The sequence below is a fragment of the Psittacula echo genome (assembly GCF_963264785.1).
Source record: "Psittacula echo genome assembly, chromosome: 7".
In the NCBI taxonomy this organism is placed as follows: Eukaryota; Metazoa; Chordata; class Aves; order Psittaciformes; family Psittacidae; genus Psittacula; species Psittacula echo.
Genome location: NC_137740.1, coordinates 2575918 through 2588593, shown reverse-complemented (window position 1 = coordinate 2588593; position 12676 = coordinate 2575918). Strand labels below are relative to the sequence as shown.

At 49.7% G+C, this 12676-nt stretch overlaps 1 protein-coding gene across 21 annotated transcripts in view; it reads right to left on the bottom strand.

Annotated features, from left to right (window-relative positions):
• The window catches only part of JAK1 (Janus kinase 1), an 81547-nt gene that overhangs the window by 60897 nt on the left and 7974 nt on the right, over positions 1-12676 (bottom strand). The window contains exon 1 of one of the 21 annotated variants that reach the window (XM_080622460.1): positions 3746-3882. The exons of 19 other annotated variants lie outside the window; for them this stretch is intronic. The gene's annotated coding sequence lies outside the window, so the exon portion shown is untranslated. Of the gene's footprint in view, positions 1-3745; positions 3883-12676 lie in introns of those variants that run through there. One more of the 21 variants, XM_080622463.1, reaches the window with a different exon arrangement.

Genomic DNA, 12676 nt, shown 5'->3' with positions numbered 1-12676 from the left:
TAACAGGTCCGGGGGGGGGGGGAAACCCTCAATTACTCCATCGAGCTTACAAAACTGTAGTTTTATAAAATGGTAGCTTTATAAGCCTGAAGAAAAACATCAGGACTTGTTCCTTAAAAATGCACCTGTTTTTGACAGACCAGGACATTAAAACCACTAAATCACACTTCCTCACTTTCCCCTTCCGATTTCAATCAAAAGGAATTGCAACCAACCTGCCCAAAAGAACCATCAGCAGCTTCATTTTCCAGTAACCTCGTGCTCTTTAGCACTGTTTCAAGTCTTTTTGGAAGGACGGGGTGAATTGGGAAAAACAAATAGTGGCCAGGGTACCTACAGCACTGCTAAAGACATTGAGTGAGCAGAGTAATGCCCCCTAATCTGTCTCTTCATGTAATGCATAGGAACTACAGCAATAGACAGAACAATTTAGTGGCCAAACACCCCAAATGCTGTTCTTGAGACCCCGCTTTCCTTCTTGATAAGTTCTGGCCTATTTGTCTCGCCCTACTAGCAAACCTGAGCAGTATCAGTCCATGAAAAAGCTTTCTTTCTAAAAGGCAGGCTCTGGGTATTACCTGACTGAATCACGTGCTTGAACCAGAGAAACCATTTGCTATCAATTTGGCAAGCATTTGCATTACCAATACCTGAAATCTAATTGCATTTTAAGTGCTTGAGAGATCTAGAGCAACTTTGAGTGTGTTTACAGGAATAATAATAATTTTTAAGAAACTGCAAAGTGTTGGAAAGGCTACAAAAGAACAAGTTGAATATTGACAGTTTATCATCCAGAAGATAGTGTTTTATCATTTTTAGTTCCTGTTGGCCATGAGACTAGGCAGGAACCATGACCCAACTTAGCCTTCCCTCCACAACCTGGCTCCTAAACACACGCCATTCTCATGTCTAAATACAAACCAGTCTAAAAGGTTTCTTTCTATGCGTAAAAGCTTTAACTTCTCAAAACAATTCAAACACCTTCCTCCATATGTAAACACAGAGCAGCTCCTTGTGCAATTCACGCCCAACATAGCATTCAGATACAAGAATTCCCTGCTTTTGTGCTCTATTTTGAATCTCTTTCTCATACCAAGTCAGGCAGCAGCAAGGTGCCAAGAAACCCGAGGGCCAGCTCTGCAGGTGAAGAAGGTGTTTTACCTCCGAATCAAGGGAGGATGGGGAGGAATGGGGTAGGAAAGAGATGAAATCTCCCTGCCCACAAGAGCAAGCATCACTGTCAGGATGCTGCCTACGAAAACCGAAAGATTTTTCCCAGCAATGCAAAAAAGGGAAGCTGATTTCTGTGAATTCAGCCATTTATTTGAAAGACTAGATTCCTGTAGAAGCGTTCATCTAAGCTTACTGTATTAGTATCACTTAATTCTGCTAACCAAGAACCCTGCCTTACTTCCAGCCCCAAAGTGGTAAGGTAAAAGAATTAAAGCAAGTTAAATTGCACACTCCATTTGACTAAAGAAAAAACAAACTTATAGAATCATAGAATAGTTAGGGTTGGAAAGGACCTTAAGATCATCCAGTTCCAGCCCCCCTGCCATGGGCAGGGACACCCCACACTAAACCAGGTCACCCAAGGCCTCATCCAACCTGGCCTTGAACACCGCCAGGGATGGAGCATTCACAACCTCCCTGGGCAACCCATTCCAGTGCCTCACCACCCTCTCAGGAAAGAATTTCTTCCTTAGATCCAATCTAAACTTCCCCTGTTTCAGTTTGAACCCGTTACCCCTTGTCCTGTCACTACAGTCCCTGATGAAGAGTCCCTCCCCAGCATCCTTGCAGGCCCCCTTCAGATACTGGAAGCTGCTCTGAGGTCTCCACGCAGCCTTCTCTTCTCCAGGCTGAACAGCCCCAACTTTCTCAGCCTGTCTCCATACAGGAGGTGCTCCAGCCCCTGAGCATCCTCGTGGCCTCCTCTGGACTTGTTCCAACAGTTCCATGTCCTTTTTATGTTGAGGACACCAGAACTGCACACAATGCTCCAAGTGAGGTCTCACGAGAGCAGAGCAGAGGGGCAGGATCACCTCCTTCGACCTGCTGGTCACGCTCCTCTTGATGCAGCCCAGGGTACGGTTGCTTTCTGGGCTGCGAACGCACACTGCAGCCGGCTCATGTTCATTTTCTCATTGACCAACACCCCCGAGTCCTCCTCTGCAGGGCTGCTCTGAATCTCTTCTCTGCTCAACTGGTACCTGTGCCTGGGATTGCTCCGACCGAGGTATCAGACCTTGCACTTGGCATGGTTAAGAACATTTAAGACGTGAATCACTAAAAACATATTGATAAAAATGCTTGTAAAACCTGCCTGTGATCACGTAACAGCACAAATGACACCAAGACCCCAATGTGGTTCGCTTGCTCAGACGGAGCAGCACATCCTTCCGTGGCTTTGTATTTCAAAGCACCTGTGTCAGTGTCACCTAGCACAAACCCAGATCAAGGTGCAACTTCCTGCATGTTTAAAAAACAAGTGCCAGGAGGAAATGACAACTGCTCCCCTTATATAGGCAAAACTGAACTGAACACTGAGCCTCAGCAGCCGTGAACAACACGGTACCAGCACACATCCCGCTAAAGAATTACACTGCTGAAGATCTTCTCCAAGCCAGAGTTAAGCTGGGTTAATGGGGGTTAAGTTTAAACGCTGATGCAAATCTGAATGATTTCTACCTCCCCAATCAAAAAACCACAACTTTCTTGCACTGCACTTATCTGCCCTCCAGGCTGCCTCAGAATTTACCCCTCATCCTTTATCTATCAGCCACCCCCTTAGCTACACACTTCCCTAGCACCACCCTGTCCTCCTTAAGCACAGTCTGATTAAACAGGGCCAGATCCAGCCTCTCCTGCCACATCGAGCAAGTGCCATGTTGTCTTTCTGCCACCAACCTACACGGTTAGCAGCAGTGTTGATGTACTTCAGGCTTCTGTGTCCTGGTTCTCCTCATAGATGAGCTTTCTACGTGTACTTTGAAAAGCCCAACTCAACAGGGTTGTTCCCACATACACACAGAGCTGAGTTGTAGTTTTAGGGTGTTCGGAGAAGGCAGAAAGTAGGTGCAACTTGGCAGTTGCCTGCTCTGCATCCCTGCCTGCCCTTTCGGATGATGAATACCCAACCTGCCGCTCGATGGCTGCCACCACCCTCAGAGGAAGGAGAATGGGGCTAAAAGATCACCAAAAAGTGCCTCTTTCCCTTCCACACGAACAGATGCCAGGCTGGCAGCTGGGCACAACCAATGTTCCCAAGCCCTTAACTTGCACAGAAGCATGAGGCAGTCATCTCCGAGCAGCTCCACTTGCAGAGCACACCGAGGCCGCCTGGGGGGTCCGAGCTCACTCAGGAGTACCCGGGTGCGCTCCAACTTCACCCATTTCCACCAGCGGCCAGAACCGAAGTTATTTCACTCCGGTTCCTCCTATCGCCAAACACCGGCCTCCCACGACGGGGCCATGGAGTCGCCTCTCACCGTAAACGTGGCTCTCAAACCCCCTTCCCGGCCCGGCTCGTCCCCGCTCCGCGCTGAGGGGTGCCCAGCGGCACCGCACACCCGAGCCGAGGCGCCGGGCCTGGCCGCCGCGCCCGCCGGGTCAGCCCCGCGCCATCGGCCATCTCGGGAGCCTCCCTCAGGAGAAGCGCCCGCCGCCCACACCGCCCTCCCCGGCTCCCCCCAGCCCAGGGCCCGGCCGGGGGGCCGCGGCAGCCCGCTCCGGCCCAACTCACCCCTTCCGTCGCGGCCGGCCGGCCGGGCGGGCGTGCGGCTCAGCCGCGGCCCCGCGGGGCTGAGGGGCGGCGGGGCTCGGCCCGGTGCTGTCCGGAGCGGGCGGCAGCGAACCCACGGCCGCTCAAGGCAGCGGCAGGGCGGCGGTCCCGGCACGGCGGCGGCTCCCGCCTGCGGAGCATGCGCGGGGCCGGGCCCGCCCGGGGGTGGTGCCTGCCCGCGGCCGCCTCCCGGGCTAAGAGGCTGCGAGGACAGGGGCGCTGGGAAAGAGCGGGGTAAAATGGGCCTGTATCCTGAGTGGTGTGAAGAGGGATGGGGATACCAGCGAGTGGGGTCAGCACGTGGGTGATTATAAGCGGGTTATTAGCGGGTGATTAGAAACAGCTGCCAGCCAACGTGTTGCGGCACCGCTCAGTGCTGAAGTTGTGGGGTTGTCTTCACAGCTGTGGAGCTGAGGCTACAGTGGTTGTTTCCACAGACCTCCATTGTCTGCCATGGTGTGGGCTGAGCTCTTGGTGTTACATGGATCACAGAATCCCAGCCTGGTTTGGGTTGGAAGGGACCTTAATTCTCACCCAGCTCCAACCCCTGCCACGGGCAGGGACACCTTCCACTGGAGCAGCTTGCTCCAAGCCCCTGTGTCCAACCTGGCCTTGAACACTGCCAGGGATGGGGCAGCCACAGCTTCTCTGGGCACCCTGGGCCAGCGCCTCAGCACCCTCACAGGGAAGAGCTTCTGCCTAAGAGCTCATCTCAGTCTCCCCTCTGGCAGGTTCAAGCCATTCCCCTTGGCCTGTCCCTACAGGCCCTTGTCCCAAGCCCCTCTCCAGGTTTCCTGCAGCCCCTTTAGGCACTGGAGCTGCTCTCAGGTCTCCCCTTCAGGAGCCTTCTCTTCTCCAGGCTGACCCAGCCCAGCTCTCTCAGCCTGGCTCCAGAGCAGAGCTGCTCCAGCCCTCGCAGCATTTCCATGGCCTCCTCTGGACTTAACTCGATCATCTTTAAAAACCCCTTCAACCCTATCTCTAACCTCTCATGAATGAACTGGTGTAAACAACTTGGTTTACACCAAGGTGAGGAGACACACACAGTTCTCCCCTCTGCACAGAAGAGAAATGGGTTTCTGCACTGTGGTTTCAAACTCTTCTCAAAGTCACAGGAAGCTGCACAAGTTATCAGCTAGAAGATGATTCAGTTCAATAAAATGATTTCCCCCTTCCCACACACACGCGTATTTGGCATTTTATTCTGAAAGAAGAACCAATCTGCTGCTGCTTTTGGGGAGAATTGGCCTAATAGCTGAATCGGTCAGTAAAAAACCCCAACAATGCTGAAGGTGCCCCCTTTCAACGTAATGGTTGCTGTTATTCAGACTCATCAGAGCACACTGATAACATCTTTTTATCAAGGTCTTCTCATGCATGGCAGCACATGGGTGTACAAGTCCCATTGCCATTGCAAAGTGTTCAGAGGCCAGCACAGGTCATCAGTCCCAGCTCATCTGCCCCAGCTTGTGCCCCAGCAGTGGTGAGGTTTGAAGCTCTTTAGGAAATCAACCCAAAGCTTTTCATCTCCCACATTGGAGCTGGGAGGCGAGAGCTGACTGAGTGTGAGCGCACGTGTGTGCATGTGCAGCCTTCCAGTGTCTGAAAGGGGCCTACGAGGATGCGGAGAGGAGCTCTTCATCAGGGATTGCAGTGATAGGACAAGGTTTAAACCTTGTCTGGGTTTAAACTTAAACACAGGAAATTCAGGTTAGAGACAAGGCAGAAGCTCTTCCCTGTGAGGGTGCTGAGGGCTGGCACAGGGTGCCCAGAGAAGCTGTGGCTGCCCCATCCCTGGCAGTGTTCAAGGCCAGGTTGGACACAGGGGCTTGGAGCAAGCTGCTCCAGTGGAAGGTGTCTCTCCAACCCAAACCATGCTATGATTCTATAGTGGGTGCTTGAGGTTTACAAACTAAAGGTAGATAATCATTGATTATTTCTTTCCCCTCTCCTAAGAGGAAACAAACTGGTGCTACCTCACCTGTGTCCACAGCAGTCAGAGAGCATAATTCAATTCACAGCGCATCAGCGGAGCATAATTCAGATGCTTTTGCACCATATTAACCTTTTTCCTCAGCCGCATGGCATTGTTTGGTCTGGATTAACCACACACTGTGGGTGCACAGGGAAGCACTGGAGTCTCACCCTGTTTCCATCACTCTAGTAATCTTAAATCAGGTTAGGAAAGAGCCTGAGGTTGGAAGGAAAGAGGTCAAAACCTGCAGATGTGTGGCTGTGTCACAGCTCTCCGGTCCCACCATTTCTTGTTGCCTGCTTCCCATGATCTGCTTGCAGAGGATGTGATTCCATTGATTAGAATCAGAATCACAGAACCTAGAAAGCTTTGGGTTGGAAGGGACCTTAAAGATCATCTGACCTTCTGCCACAGGCAGGGACACCTTCCACTAGACCAGGTTTCATTCTTGCTAGCCCTTTCCATAGCTTTGCCTTTATAATGATAAAGTCAGGTTTTCTTGGTGGGTTTTCATGCCAAATAACGTACCAGATCTTTGTTGTTATTTACAGGCAGGGTTTGTATCCCAGCACAGCAACTGATGCTGTGAATGTCCTTAAATCCTGAAGCTCAGAGCTGCGAATCAAAGCCAAGGAGGTGGCTGTGACGGAAGGATTGCATGAAGGGCTTAGCCTGGGGCTGCTCCTGGCTGCAGCAACTCAGGGGAGAGCAGCTTTACCTCTGCCTCCATCTAAATTGGTGCCCATAGCCCAAGACCATGTCCAGGAATGACCCAGGCTCCCAAAGGCTCTGTCCTTCAGTGAGAATTAAACTCTCACAGGCTCACAACCTCGCTTTAAAAAATGGTGCTCAGCTCCTACGGCACATTCAGCCCCATAGAAATGGTGTGTTCAGTCTCCTGGTCTTGCCTGCAATGTAAGCTTTCTGCTTTTCCTCCTTTATGTCAGGACACTGGTGCCTGACATTACTTGCTGTTCTCTGACATGTAACGGGGGGGGAGATCAATGTGCTTCTAAAAATTACTCCAAGAACTATGTTAATGACAGGGGATGATTTCCAGCCTGTACGCAAACCAGTCTGGTTTTACCACAACATACCGCCCCATGAGAAAGATGTAATTTTGCATTAAAGCCTTTAAAGTAGCTTTCTCTGAGGAATTAATCATATGGATTTGCTCATAAAGAGAACAGGCTTGCAAACAGCTGCAAAAAGGCCTTTGATGCACAGTAAGTTTTTCTTTCCCCTGTAAGTATCGTACCAGGGTGCAGTGATGGGGCAGAAGAATGACTGTGTTCTTTATTTTGTAACTTCCAGGATGCACTGATACCCTCCACAATAAAAAAGGCCAAACTACAGATGACTGCCTTGGTGTTTGTGAATTGAAAGTCAAATTCAAACAGATTCTCTCCTGTAGCCTTCTTTAAAGGAGGGGGAGGGATGGATGCAGGAATTATCCCTTCCTTGCCTGCTCTGTAGTTTGGTTTTCAAGCTTCCAGAAGCCAAACTTCACCTTTGCCTCTGAAATGGGGATGTTTCCACACTACTTTAAACAGTATAAATGTTTTAAAGCCTTTTTTTTTTGTGGCATTTCAAGGTACAGTGAGGGGTCCTGCATACAGTAAAGTGCTTTAAATCACCAACGCCACCAGGCCGGGATTGACTGGACCTTTACCTAAATGCAATTTAACACTATCTAAGTGGTTTCAGTTTGTCATTGATTTGTTCCTGGCAGTACTTCTGGAGCCTGGCTCTTCTCAAACGTACTTGTGAAAATCAAGAGGAGGTAATGAAGCCAGAGGTGCTGTGTAATGTGTAAAATGGGCCGTGGACTTTCAGTGCCAGCAATGCCTTAAACTGCAATAGCGTTAGAAAGTACTCTGAGGGTAATTCTTCGTGCTCTTGTATGCTTCTGCAGAGTGTCAGGCTGTGTTCAGTGCTGCTCACATTAGGATTGATTTCCTAAATTATTATTTTTTCCCCAAAGAAAAGCATCGTTCCATTTTTATCCCCAGGAAAAAAGCAAAGCGGGAGTTACAAAGGAGAGCAAGTGGAGCATCTTTGCCTCAAAATCGATAAAACTGATCTTTTCACTTAAGAGTTATCTGTCCTTACACAGGGTTTGGTTCACCCTGTGGCTGGAGCTGGGGGAGCAGCCAGACAGCAGGACCAGGAGGAGCAGGAGGAGAAGGAGCATAAGGAGCAGGAGGAAAAGAAGGAGCAGAAGGAGGAGAAGGAGCAGGAGCAGAAGGAGCAGCCATCAGGCAGCATGGAGTTGGATCAGGCAAAGGGGCTCACACACCAACAACCTTTGGTGCTCCAAACTACCCGTTGGGTGCTTGCTGGCTGGGTGACTTCACCCTACACCCTCCTCCCCATTGTGCCTCCCCATCACACCATCACCACCCAGTATGACCATTCTATGACTGCTTCTATGAGTATCTGAGAGACTGTGAGGCCCCCGGATGCTGCAGCGATGAGGAGGGGACTTGCCACAGGAGCTGTATAAATAGATAGGCAAGTGCACAAGTTCTTTCATCTGATCTGTGGCTGAATTTATCTGAAACTTCCTGTGCTCACACAACATGCGTGAGCCCCTGTTTGTGGCACCGTTTTCAGAGTGCTTGTCTCTGCTTGGAAAAGCAAGTGAGAGAGTTTATTTTGAGCCATCAGGAATGTGTGAATTGCTTCTTCGTAATTAACTACTACTAAATATGGTGCCAAACCCTTTGGGGTTTTTAAGCTAAGAGGGGCTTCCAATAATCTCAGCTTGGGGAAGGAGAGGTCCTTCCTGTCACTATTCCAAATTTACTTTGCAAAGGAATGATTAAATTCTGGCCATCCAAAGCAGTGCTTGTTCTGAGGGTGCCGTGGCAGCTGCTGGAGGAGGCCAAGCTGCAGGGGGATTTCCTGCACAGGGCTGAAGCAGCCTGGCAGAGCAGCATGGAGGAGGTGTAACACAGAGCTCTATTTCCCAACTCCACTGCCCGGGGGGATGGAGTTTGCTCGCTGTGCTCCAAGCTTGGGAGAGTAGAGATGCTGGTGCCGTCCTGCATCAGGCATGTTCATGTTGCTGCTTGCCTTCACCGGCTGTTTTCTCATTGCCAGCTTTCTGGTTCTTCATTGTTCTCTTAACAAGCCAAAACAACAGCATTTTTTTCTCCCCCAAATTTCTCTACTGAAAAATACACCTTATGTTCAGTTGTTGTGCACCAGAAACACTGCTTGTGTAAAAAGCTGTAGAGCAGCTGCAAAGGATGGAGTTACACCAGTGCTCGTGGCCTGGCAGCTGGCACACTGCAATCAGTGCAGCCTAAATCATACAATCCCCAACCGGTTTCAGTTGGAAGGGGCCTTAAAGGGCTGCCAGGGATGGGGCAGCCACAGCTTCTCTGGGCACCCTGTGCCAGTGCCTCAGCACCCTCACAGGGAAGAGCTTCTGCCTAAGAGCTCATCTCAGTCTCCCCTCGGGCAGGTTAAAGCCGTTCCCCTTGGCCTGTCCCTACAGGCCCTTGTCCCAAGCCCCTCTCCAGGTTTCCTGCAGCCCCTTTAGGCACTGGAGCTGCTCTCAGGTCTCCCCTTCAGGAGCCTTCTCTTCTCCAGGCTGACCCAGCCCAGCTCTCTCAGCCTGGCTCCAAAGCAGAGCTGCTCCAGCCCTGGCTTCTTGTCTCAGCCATCATTGCTCTGAGATGTAATGGAGCAGGGTGGTGATGGTGGCCAGCTCCAAATCCACTTACTGATCCCCTCTCCACTGAAGTCAAATTCGGTGAGTGACTTTTTATTGTGCTTTAAGCAGACTAACAAAAGACAGAAAGTCAAATCAATACTGCCCAGATCCTCAAATGCATTTTCTTCAGCTCATCTATTTTCCAGCACAACCATCTCCAGAAGGATGAGGTTGGTGCTGGCACAGTTCACATGTACCCACTTGCTGCCTGGCTGCCTGCCAGCCACACCACTAGAGCTAGACACACTTGCTTATATACTAGTTCCATATATATAAATACATATGATATATATAAACCCCAGAAAAGCTACATGTGCAACAGTTGGCTTTTATAAGGACAAGTCTGGCACTAACTGGAACTGGAGGGGAAGGACAAAGCAGAGACTGACCTCAAGCAGAGCAATAATTAATGTTGGTTTTAATTCTTGTTCAAGTTTTAGGGTTGGAAACACTACATTTGCCACCAAAGCATTCACCCCTCTGGAATGATACACAGCATTGATTCACGTCCCTCATGTTCCACAGATCCCAAGAGCTTGTTTACATGGCTGGGGGCAATTCTCAGGTCAGTGTCCAGCATCCAGGCGCCCCTGTCTCAGGAGAACACACGTAACATGGAGCATGCAGCATGTCTGGGATCTTTAACAAGTGACTAGCAGCCAGGATATACAGCCCTGCTTGGACAGCTTCCAAAGCACATTCTGTCACTCCTGGTTTCTCATGTGTGCTTTGGGAACTCCATTTCCTCGGTGTGTGTTAAAAACCAGCATTTTTTTAATGTGGTGTTTGCTATATTCCTCCTCCCTCCATTCTATGGAGATAGAGAATTAAGATCACATTGCTCATAATGGCACAGAGGGTACAGAAACACAACCAGGATGGCAAACAAACTCCAGACGTGGAGAAACGTGGACCCAAGCCCATTAAGGATGAGTAGTATCACCATCAGCAGCCTAGTGCCCCTGACTTTGCCTTCACCCTGCTGTGCTGCTTAACCATGTGCATCACGGATCAGCAGGGCCATGGGGCTGTTGTGAGAGGGTATGGGAAGAGAAAAATGAAAGATGTCAGTGATCTGTCAGAGCAAGGATTGCATTGGAATGGCACAGCCTCCAGCAAGAGGGTAATGGCTACGGTGCATTTGGATATTGTTAGCTATGGGTTTCAAATGGACTGAAAGCACACAGGTCGCAATGTATCTGATGAAAATAGCTGATGTTGCCACTTCATTCCATGAAACCTGTGGAAGTGAAAAGCAGGATTTTTCTCCCATTTTATGTAACTGATTTTCCTCATTTCCTCTTAAGTGAAACACTATATTTCATATGATTGGTTTAGAGGGCTGTGGCACATTAACTTAGCTGAGTTAAAGGGGTGAAAAATCCTGAGACTAAGAAGGAACCAAACAGACGCTGTGTTCCTCTAATAAGTTTTCAGCTAAAACACCCACTGTGGATTGTGATTAAAATGAATTTTTCTTTAATGAGAAGGCGAATGCAACTGCAGCAGGATGCCACTTTTACATCCGACATTAATTAGTCTTCATTAGCAAATGGTCATTTCCAGGGTCCCCTAGAGCAGTGCATTTCAAAGCAGGATGCAGCAAGGCTTTGGATGCTGGAGGGGCAGCATCACATGTTGCCTTGAGATGTTGTTGTTCTGCACTGGGTGGGAATTGTTCTAAAACAAACACGTGATTCTTCATCACTCTGGGAACATGAAGCCAACACGTTTAAGGAAGTTGCTTGCATATGGAATACACCAGGTCAGCAGGTAACCCAGCCACACATCAGAAACATGGACATGGAGCCTCTCATGTTGTCCCTACTGATCCGTGCCCACCTAAACCGGTGCAGCCTTTATCAGTGCTCTTCCACGGGAAAGGTACTGACTCCTCCTCGTCCGCTTCCCTCTGGAATGATCACTTCTGCTCTGGAGCTCCAAAACACTGACCCTAAAGGGCATCTGTGTGCTCATGGTTTTGCTTGTGCGTTTTTGTTAAAGTCATGTTCTCTTTATGAGAAAACAAATGCAGGCGGTGAAACTCCCAGTTATGGCAAACCACTACCCTTGTAACTGCAGAGTAACCATGCTAATGTTGAGCCCTGTTACTGGCCCCACCTACTCCTCTACCAGCCCCTTCTCCAGAACTATGTGCTATGAGCTCTTTTCTGCCACCAGACCAAAACTGCCCGTGCTGGTGTTGTCCTTGTGCAGGCAGCCCTTGACTCACTGCCATGAACTTTCTACCACCATCAACCCCAGTTTGTCCCAGCAGCAAGAATGAGAGCCACAGATGGCATCTTCTTGGCTGGAGCAACACAAAGGTGTTGGGATGTGATCCATAACTCTGTTGTCCACCCACCACCACCTCACCAGGAACCATTTGCTCTCTCACAGACTGATTTTTAGGCAGGTGGAATCTGAAGCTTTGCAAGTGTTTAAACACATGTCCCGCTTGAATTATTCAGTGCACTTTGCCTGCTCCTGGAGTTAATTAAAATGGAGGGCAGTCGATCACAAGCTCTCACATTCACTCTAGGGAGGAAGCAGCAAACTGTAGCAAAGGGAGTACTGATACCACCTGCCTTCTCCTCCCCTCCTGCACCACAAGCTGTCACCCCACAACTGCTGTGCTCCCTTGGCAATAGAATTATAGAATGGTTTCTGTTGAAGGGACCTTAAAGCTCATCCAGCTCCAACCCCTGCCATGGACAGGGACACCTTCCACTAGAGCAGCTTGCTCCAAGCCCCTGTGTCCAACCTGGCCTTGAACACTGCCAGGGATGGGGCAGCCACAGCTTCTCAGTACTGACCAGCAGCAGAGCACCAAATCCTGATGATTTTGCCTTAATTTAAGGAGACCATGTGCGCCCAGCACTGGGGACTGACCTGTCCTGAGCTATGTTTGGGGCTGCAGTGTCCAATTTCAGAATATCCAGGGAACCACCCAAACCAAGAGCTGCCTCCCTCCCGAGTGGCCTCACACTCTTACCCTGTTCTCTGCTACAGCTGCATGAGGCTATTTCCAGTGTCAGACGCACATCCCTGCGTACCAAATAAAACCTACACAAAGTGCAGCTCTTGTCCTCTTGAAGTCAATGGGGAGCTTAAGATTGGGATCAGAGGTTTGCCTATGATCTGAAGTACAAGTCTGAGCCAAAGCCCTTTGGAGTCAAGAGGAGTCTCTTCT